This window comes from Callithrix jacchus, chromosome 2, assembly GCF_049354715.1.
Source record: "Callithrix jacchus isolate 240 chromosome 2, calJac240_pri, whole genome shotgun sequence".
NCBI classification, from domain to species: domain Eukaryota; kingdom Metazoa; phylum Chordata; class Mammalia; order Primates; family Cebidae; genus Callithrix; species Callithrix jacchus.
Window position 1 is genome coordinate 122,971,566 of NC_133503.1, and position 10,238 is coordinate 122,981,803.

Sequence of the window (10,238 nt, forward strand, 5' to 3'; positions counted from 1 at the left end):
AGGGGTTGTTGTTGGAGAAGTGGATGAAGAAAGTTTGGTGAAGTTTTGTATGTTAAACATATAGTTAGGTAGAAAGAATAAGTTCTAATGTTGGATAGCACGTTAGGGTGACTATAGTTAACATCAACATATGGCATATTTCAAAATGGCTAGAAGAAAACACTAAAGAGTTCCCAACACAAATAAATGATGTGTTAAAGGTGATGTCTATCCTAAATGCCCTGATTTGGTTATTACACATTGCATGCATAATCAAAATATCACATGTACCCCATAAATGCATGCATATATTAATTTTAAAAAAAGAAAGAAAATGCAAAGTCAAATAGCGATTTCAGCACTTGATGTATCCAGAGTACTTGCTGCCTATAATCCAAATACATAATTTATCCCCAAATAACAGCCAATATTCTCTGAGCCCTTACCATATCCTTCATGTTTTGCATATGTTCATTTACTCAATCTTCAGAATCACCCTGTGAGATAGATGCTATTTTTCTTCGATTCTTCGAGTTGAAGAAATGGAAGCAAAGAGAAGTGATGTGCTCTAGTTTTAACAGCTAATAAGTGATAAATATGGGATTCAAATCCAGTCAGTCTGGTTATAGAGCTTGTTTTTTTCTTTTTAACTTACTATGCTGTCTTTGTGAAAATTTATAAAACTAACTTTAAAGACACTACTCTGCACCACATTAAAAAGGAAAATGGCTTCAAATGAGTTTTTAATTGCAGATTTATTTTTGTTTTGCTTGAGTTGTCCTTACCTCTACCTTTACAATGATATCTGTGTAAAATGATACCTATGTAAAAATATAGGCAATGTCATGTTGGAACATGCCATTTCCAGATTTTGAGATGAATTGTGGTAATATCATTTTCCACATTTCTCACAGAGATGAATACTACAAAGTTAATTTTTGGCAAAGTAAACAAACAAACAAAAAAGATAATAAACCTTATCACTAGGATTCAGTAAAGTACATGGGAAAGAAGATTTAAAATATTTTCCACCGAATATATGATAGAAACAAAAAATCCTATTTATACTATTTATACTCTTATAAAATTCTCCCCATAACTTGTTAGATGTTAGATATAAGTCTTCTGATCTTACGTTCTTGAGATCATTAAATTCAAGTACTGCCTATTTAATTGAGAACTGTGAGTCAAGAAATATCCTGAGAGAACTAGCAGAAACTTAAAACCTTGGTTCACAAGAATAAAAAAATTATAGGCCTTCCTTACCTTTATTAACCACTAAAATACACAAACACACACACACACACGTATATACGTGTGTGTATGCACATATGTGTTTAGTAGAGAAATGTGTCCCCTTTTCTTTCCGGTCTCCCTTCCTAATCCTCTTTCCCAGAAACACTGGGATGACATGAGAACAGCCTTTATGTATATGATACTCAATATGCCCTGCCCGGGTACACTGTATTGTATCCAGGGAGTGGGTGTGCTATAAACTAAGGCTATATGATATTATCCATTTGTTCCCATCTTCCAAGATTAATGAAGAGACAGGATCTGCATTCAAAAAGATAAATAATTATAGTACTAATGACATGCTAAATTCTAAATGAATGATGCTTACAAGAGCTGTAAAAGTCATGGATAGACTAATTTCTTACAGTCAGAGTATAGCAATCAGGTATTAGCTAGTGATGGTAACAGAAGAAGTGAAAAAAGTTGAATCTAGATCCCTAATTGTTAGAGTCTTTTTAACTACATAAATGTTTTCCTCAGAAGAATATTTTCTGAATTTTAAACAGCTTTTAAAATCTAATATTTGGGGGAGATTTTTGAGGTTTAAATAGTTAATTTATCATAGTTTGTGCCAAATTTGGCATTATCATAGTTGAAATTAAAGCATTTCATTTTAAAAGAAGATTTTATTTTTGGTTGTGAAGTGGGAGTAACTTATTACAGGTTGTTCTTTGCAGCATAGAACAGGAGGAACAAAAGAGAAAGTTGAAAGTGTCTAATGAAGCAAAAATGTCCACGCCCTTTTGGTGAGTGATAAAAGAGCTGAGTAGAAAACTATGGTTTACTTTTCATAGTCAGGGCAATATATTGAGAATTAGTGAAAAGTTTGGGAAATGTGGCTTTACTCTAGAAATTCAGTAATAAAACAGTGCCCAATAGTGATAATAATTAAATGTGTTGGAAACATAATGTGTACATCTGATCATTCACCAGGTCTTGAATATCACCGTTCTTAACAGCTTGGGTGGGAGTGAGGGCGGGGGAATAGAGTGAGGTTCTGACAGGAAAACGTCTGCCCAGATTTAATATAGGAATTTACTCTCAGTTATTTTAAAAAGTATGTAAAAATATAAAATTCTACTTGTGCCTGGCTAATGTTACTATCATTTTACCTCAGAAAACTGCATTTATTAATTAGCATAAATTGTTGTATTTCCATTAAAAAGGAGACCAAACTACCTTGAACAATTAGATGTTTAGTTATATCTAATATGACAGGCTAGTCTAGAATGGTGGTGTATATTTTCTCTGTAACCTTTTAGGATGGTGGATTCCTTTCATCGTGTGCCTCCATCATAATTTGCAAAGCTGAGATTTGGATTATTGGTTTAAAAACAGTCTTATTCATGGAAATAAGAGCCAAAATTCAGGAAAGCCAATTTGTCTTCAAGTTAATGATGATCCAGAATTTATACACATCATCTCCACTTACATCTCATTAGATGAAACCTAGGAAGATTGGCACTTCTATATGTTCCAGCTGGGAACTTATTTAAGTGTCTAGAATAGTGCCTGGAACTTCATAAATAATCTGTAAGAGTTAGCTACTATTATTATTATGTTGAATATTGTATGAAATCCCTTTTGCTGGAGAGTTGAAAATGTATCTGGGCAGTTGAATCAAGGGTTCAATTTGTGTTTTATTGTGATATTGAAAGATCTAAGGTAATTTTGCAAGACTGGACAACTGACCTCCCCCTTTCACTTCTGCTTTTCCCAGTCTTCCCCATCTATCCTTTCCTTTTTCAGCTTAGAACCTTTATAATTATCTTTGATTCTTTTTTTCCCACATCCCAAATGCAATCCACTAATAAATTCTATCTCTTTATCTTCAAACAATATTCAACATGATCTACCAGAATCAGTAAGGATTCATCCCATTACATATTAAAAACCCAGCCCATCCCACTCAAGGGTAACCGAAATGCCTGTAAAAGAGAGAAGTTTAAGCATACCATAAGACATATGCATCCAGAACAAATTTAGGGAGCAGCAATGAATGCAGATGGGGAGTGATATGGCTTGGCTAAGTCCCCATTCAAATCTCATCTTGAATTCCCATATGTTTTGGGAGGCACCTGATGAGAGAGAATTGAATCATGGAGTCAGGACTTTCTCATGCTGTTCTGGTGATAGTAAGTCTCACAAGATCTGATGTTTTGAAAAATGGGAGTTTCTCTGCACAACCTCTCTTCTCTTGTCTGCCACCCTGTGAGACATGCCTTTCATCTTCCACTGCGATCGTGAGGCCTCCCAGCCATGTGGAATTAGAATCCAATAAACCTCTTTCATTTGTAAATTGCCCAGTCTCTGGTACATCTTTATCAGCAGTGTGACAATGGACTAATACAGTAAATTGGTACCAGGAGAGTGGGGCACTGCTGTTGATACCCCAAAATGTGGAAGTGACTCTGGAACTGGGTAACAGACAGGGGTTGGAGCAGTTTGGAGGACTCAGAGGAAGACAGGAAAATGTGGGAAAGTTTGGAACTCCCTAGGGACTTGTTAAATGACTTTGACCAAAAGCCTGATAGTGATATGGACAATGAAATCCAGGCTGAGGTGGTCTCAAATGGAGATAACTTTTTGGGAACTGTAGCAAAAGTTACTCATTATAATTTAGCAAAGAGACTGGGAGCATTTTGCCCCACCCTACAGATTTGTGAGCTTTGCACCTGAGAGAGACGATTTGGAGTATCTTTCTGGAGAAGTTTCTAAGCAGCAAAGCATTTAAGAGTTAACTTGGGTGTTGTTAAAGGCATTCAGTTTTATAAAGGAAGCAGAGCATAAAAGCTTAGAAAATGTGCAGCCCGAGAATGCAATATAAAAGAAAATCCCATTTTCTAAGGAGAAATTCAAGCTGTCTATAGAAATTTGCATAACTAACAGGGAACACAGTGTGAATCCCCAAGACAATGGGATACCTTGTCTTGGCATGACATCCAGGACCAAGATGTCCTATTATTGATTAAAAAAAAAAAGGTGTGTCAGCACCACTTCCCAAGATGGCTGATGTCTCAGCAGATGAAAAGAAAAAACAAGACCAGAAAGCTCCAGATAAAGATGCCATCCTCCAGGCCACTGCCAACCTGCCCTCCCACAATATGGACTGGGCCTTGGTCCAGACCAACATGAGAGACTTCCAGACAGAACTCTGGGAGATACTGGTGTCTTTCATCGAGGTGGCGCAGAAGCTGTTAGCGCTGAACCCTGATGCAGTGGAATTATTTAAGAAGGCGAATGCTATGCTGGATGAGAAGGAGGATGAGTGTGTGAACGAGGCAGCTCACGGAGATGGGCTTTCCCAAGACCAGAGCCACCAAGGCCCTTCAGCTGAACCACATGTCGGTGCCTCAGGCCATGGAGTGGCAAATAGAACACGCAGAAGATCCAACCACAGACATGCCTCTTCCAGACTAAGCTCCCCCAGGGGCTCAGGGGGCTGCAGCAGCAGCAGCAGCAGCCACCTCCGAGGCTGCCGCAGGAGCCAGCACCACCGACGAGGAGGCCAGAGATGAGCTAATGGAAATCTTCAAGAGGATCTAGAGAAAAAGGGAGATTCGGCCGATGCTTGGGCCATAATTTCCCTTATGGAGTTGGGGTTTGATGAGAAGGAGGTGATAGACTCCCTCAGAGTGAACGGTAACCAGCAGAATGCAGCATGTCAGTGGCTGCTGGGGGACAGGAAGCCCTCCACAGAGGAGCTGGACAAGGGCATCAATCCCGACAGTCCTCTCTTTCAGGCCATCCTGGATAACCCAGTGGTGCAGCTAGGCCTGACCCAACCCGAAAACATTCGTAGCATTTGAAGACATGCGAAGAACCCGCTGAATAGCACCCAGTGGGTGAATGATCCAGAAACGGGTCCCGTCATGCAGATCTCTAGAATCCTCCAGACACTAAATCTCATGTAGGTGGCACTGCTCCACTCAGCTGTCTGGCCACAGCAGCCCCCAGCGCAGCCCAAGACTGGACAGAAGGGACCTCCCCTGGAAACTCATTTCAGCTCCTCAGCCCTGGACTGTTGGAGGCACTGTAGCTGCTCCTGCTTTCTGATCTGATTGCTTATAAACTTCGGTGATGGTAGTGTGTAAGGCCGTATTTTTAGCATCTGACAGGTGTTTACAAAAAAGTGGTTGTGGCGCCAGGAAGTGGAGTGATGTCTTCCTCCCATGCTCCTCTGGGCTCTTGAGTTGCTACTTGAACTGCCCTCTAGACATTTGCTTGGAGAGTCCATGTGCTATTTGAGGGAGGCAGGTTTCAACCCAGAGTGTTAAAGTCAAGCATGCTAATTTAACTAGTCACTCACAGATGACTTTTCTTTAATAAATAAAGTCCCTTTTCAAAAAAAGAAAAAAAAAAAAAAGACAGAGGTCTTCATGGCATCTCCTCCCATCACAAGCCCGCCAACCTGTAAGGAAAATGTGGTTTTGTGGGCTGGGCCCGGGGTCCCCATGCTGTGTACAGTATAGGGACTTACTTGGTGCCCTGTGTCCCAGTCACTGCAGCCATGGCTGAAGGGGCCAACATATACCTCAGGCTAGGGCTTCAGAAGGTGCAAGCCTCAAGCCTTGGCAGCTTCCACATAGTGTTGAAGCTGCCAGTGCACAGAAGACAAGAATTGGAGTTTGGGAACCTCTGCCTAGATTTCAGATAATGTATGGAAATGCCAGGATGTCCATGCAGAAGTTTGCTGCAGAAGCAGGGCTCTCATGGAAAACCTCTGCTAAGGCAGTGAGGAAGAGAAATGTGAAGTCAGATGCCCCACACCAAGTCTCTACTAGGTTACTGCCTAGTGGAGCTATGAGAAGAGGGCTCCATCCTCCACACCCCAGAATGGTAGATTCACCAATAGCTTGCACCCTGCACCTGGAAAAGCCACAGACATGCGACACCAGCTTGTGAAAGCCGCTAGGAGGGAGGCTGTACCCTGCAAAGCCACAGGAACAGAGCTGCCCAAGGCCATGGGAACTAACCTCTTGCATCAGTGTGATCACCTGGTTGTGAGATATGGAGTCAAAGGAGATGATTTTGGAACTATAAGATTTGACTGCCCTGCTAGATTTCAGACTTGCATGGAGCCCCTTTGTTTTGGCCAATTTCTCCCATTTGGAATGGCTGTATTTACACAATGCCTGTACCTTCATCATATCTAGGAAGTAACTAACTTGCTTTTGATTCTACAGGCTCATAGGCAGAAGCCTATGGCTTGCCTTGTCTCAGATGAGACTTTGGACTATGGACTTTTGAGTTAATGCTGAAATGAATTAAGACTCTGCTAGGACTGTTGGAAAGGTATGATTGGTTTTCAAATGTGAGGACATGCGATTTGAGAGGAACCAGCATAGAATGGTATGGTTTGGCTGTGTCCCCACTAAAATCTCATCTTGCTGGCTAAAGACTTCCCTGATCAAAATATATAAAACTGAGTCAATAGTAGAACCCACAAACTTCAAAAATTCAGTATAAACAAAAGCATCTTTACATACTCCTCTCTACTTGCAAATTCTATGAGGAGCACCTCCATGACTCACAACGACAACCAGTCCAACTGGACATACACTTGCATGGTCAACAGTCAGTAGCTCTTTGGCCTCTCCTTTCCCAGCTTCTTTCTGTTCTGGTAGAAATAAGAAAAGAAACAGTAAAACAATAAAGACAATTTAGAAAAAGTTATATGCTTCTGCCTTTATTCTTAGTTTGTTTTTAGCTAGCCTTGGAATAAAACTTAAAAGAAGACTAAGATACTTTAATTTGGACTCTGAAATTCATATCCAAGTCAGAGAACTTTTCAGAAATAGGGTATCAAGTTGCTGAGTTTAGCATGCTAGAGTAGAATCCGGGGAATGTCCTATTGACAAGTCCTCCCTAAACAAAATATCTCTGATCATTCTTTTAACAAATAAATCCCTTTATAAAATTAAAAATCTTTATTAGAAGAATTAAAGCTATTCACAGCCCAGTGGGAAAAAAATGCATACATCTAATGAGCTTTCTGGTAATATCTAGGTTTGCCACACTGATATAATGGGGAATTTTTATTGTATTGAGAGAGCTAGGACTAAGGGAGCAAATGTAATTACATGGTTGGGTGGAGGGTACAGAAGGAGTGGTAAATACTGTGGGGCTTTGACCCACTCTAAGGAGCCATTGACCAGATGGAGCCACTGGTTAACAGGCAAAACAGGAGATAAGGAGAAGTTTCAGAAAGGTGGAAGTGGTTGTCTTAAGTCATGCTGGAGCCATGCCTCTTTGTGCCACAGGAAACCTACTCTTGTAAATAGTTTGTCAAAAACGCTAGTGACGTTTTAGGAAAAATTCTTTCTCAATTTCCCTATATTTTAAGAATCATTAGCTGAATAATTTCCATTATTTTCTTTATATAATGAGACATTTCTGTTATCCCTTAATTTCTATGCCAACAATGATCCGAGATTGTTGGTTATTCTTCCCAAAGGCTCTCTCATTAAGCACAGGAGAGAAGTGGAGAGAAGCTTGTTTCTGAAACATGAGGGGAGATTAAGAGAAGACTTTGAGCAGGTTTCAAATCCTGTGTGAGTGATTTTAACTAGATCATGATAATAATTACTGAATCAAGAAGGTTTATTTAGATTATATAAATCTATGTAAAGCTAATTTCAAGATCCCTGCTTTCTGTGTTAGATTGTGTTTTATTTTAGGGTAACAAGCCTAGTTTGGAAAAAAAAGTTCTAATAAAAAATGGATTTTGCAATAAAGTAGATTACTTGGGATACAGAAGAAAATAGATTTCATTCATTTATTCACCTATTCATTCATTTATTGAAACAAACATCTTGAATTGGTCCTGGTTTCTCAACCAAATCAGTCAAAAATCATCAATACTAATTTAACTGAAATTGCCTCCTGAGCACAATGTTAAAATGTACACTTATAGTCAGAGCACTAATATATATTTTTGCATTATATTTTCTTTCTTTTTTTTTTTTTGAGATGGAGTTTTTCCCTTGTTGCCCAGGCTGGAGTGCAGTGGCATAATCTCAGCTCACCACAACCTTTGCCTCCCAGGTTCAAATGGTTCTTCTGCCTCAGCCTCCCAAGTAGCTGGGAGTACAGGTATGCACCACCATGCCCTGTTAATTTTGTATTTTTAGTAGAGGTAAGGTTTCTCCATGTTGGTCACACTGGTCTCGAACTCCCGACCTCAAGTGATCAGCCCACCTCTGCCTCCCAAACTGCTGGGATTACAGACGTGAGCCACCCCACTCAGCCTGTCATTTCATTTTTCACTATTTTGTTATGTCTTCACTGCATGCTAGCTCTGGAAAATGTCTGGAAAGGTATATGCTAACTTTGGGATGGCAGTGAAGCCAGAATTTTGTGTACTTGTATGTGTGTGTGTGTGTGTGTGTGTGTGTGTATTTTGTGTGCCCTTTAGGTGAGAAATACAATTACAAGAACTCTGTGCTCAGGTGGAGTCTTATGACTCATCACTCCATATCTAAGTCAGCCCCCAAAGACACGAGGGCTCTTGCAAATCCTGGAAATACCCTTTTAATACTTACCCCTGACCTCCTCTTTCAGTTCCTATATGCAGCACTGCTCTGTTTTAGAAACAAATCATTTTTCATTATAATTCAGAAGTACTCAGGTCCCCAAATGAACCTGAGATTTCAGCTATTCAGCAAAAATTTTATTTGCAAAGCACATGCCTGCTAGCCTGTGAGATTGCAGTTGCTATTCATGTGAATGTTGGCAACATTTCATTGTGGGGGCCAATTATGGTCATTTACCATGGTGACATAATAACAACTGCAAAATGTGAACGCTAAAGGAGGGTTATTATTACTGTTTGTAAAGTCTGGGTTCCAGATGTTCCTGCCAGGAGAGAGAAAAGCTGGAGTGCAGAGATAGCTGACAACAGTGCTAACCATTCAAGTCACCATGAGACTGAACAATTTACAAGATAGGGTTGTAACAAGAGGCTAAAGCTGGTACTCAGGTTGCCCTGCCTCCCTCACCTTGAACTGCAAGGCTTTTCTTTCATGGCATGTCATGTCATACAGAAACAACCCTGCACTGCACCCTAGCCCCAGGACGAAAGAGAAAGAAGATATACAGGCAGTGAATTTGCCCAGAGAGATGGGCCAACAACCAGTGTCATTCTCTGATATATAGCTAAGGAGGAATTTATTTCCAACTAGTATAGGATTGGGGGGCTCATAAAACTCTACAGCTTCAACCCAATGAAATAAGGTTAGTAAAATACATAAACTCTGATACAGCACCGTGAAGTATGCCTCTAGTCACCTGCAATTCACCAATGGCTTCGTGATAGATATTCTCGGCACCTGGCTGTTCCTTGTCAGCTGTGACCAATGTGTACCTTTCAGCAAAGTTCACCCTCCTTTCCTCCCCTACCCTCTCTTTTTTTCTGCCCCGGGCAGAGGTCTAGTGCTAGGCTAGTAGAGGGCTTTCTGATTGCAGAGATGCTTAGCAGATCCTACAGCAGATTCCTTGAGTGATGCTATGTAATGATAGCAAGCACCAGCATGAGACAAAAGCACAGTACTTGTCAAATAAAAAAATACAGCAGTAGTTGAATAGATGAATAGGTAATAAAAAAAATTGCAGCTGTAAAAAAATTCAGCTCTGATGACGCCTGTTTTTTTTAAAAAAAATGGAGAAAAAAATCACAGTAGGCAGAAACTCCATTTTTTTTACACTTCATACTTCTGTCAGTGTGATGTTGAACAAGTACCATTAATCAAGAGCGCTGTTATTCATTAGGCACAGTGATGTGCTTGAACTGTTACTTTAGTATCATTGTTCAATGCCTCTGGAACAGCATTAAAGAAGATGGGAAAAAGTTATAGCGATAGTTTACAGTCAAGACTAAAAAAATTTTCCTACTATTAAACAAATATTAAACAAGGTAATAATAGTAATAATATCCTGTGGCTGCCTGAGAAACTCAAAGTACT

The 10,238-nt window shown here is 39.9% G+C and overlaps 1 pseudogene; it reads left to right on the forward strand.

Annotated features, from left to right (window-relative positions):
* The first annotated feature begins 3,747 nt into the window (after positions 1-3,747).
* Positions 3,748-5,220, forward strand: LOC100398796 (ubiquitin-associated domain-containing protein 1 pseudogene; annotated as a pseudogene).
* Positions 5,221-10,238: the final 5,018 nt, after the last annotated feature.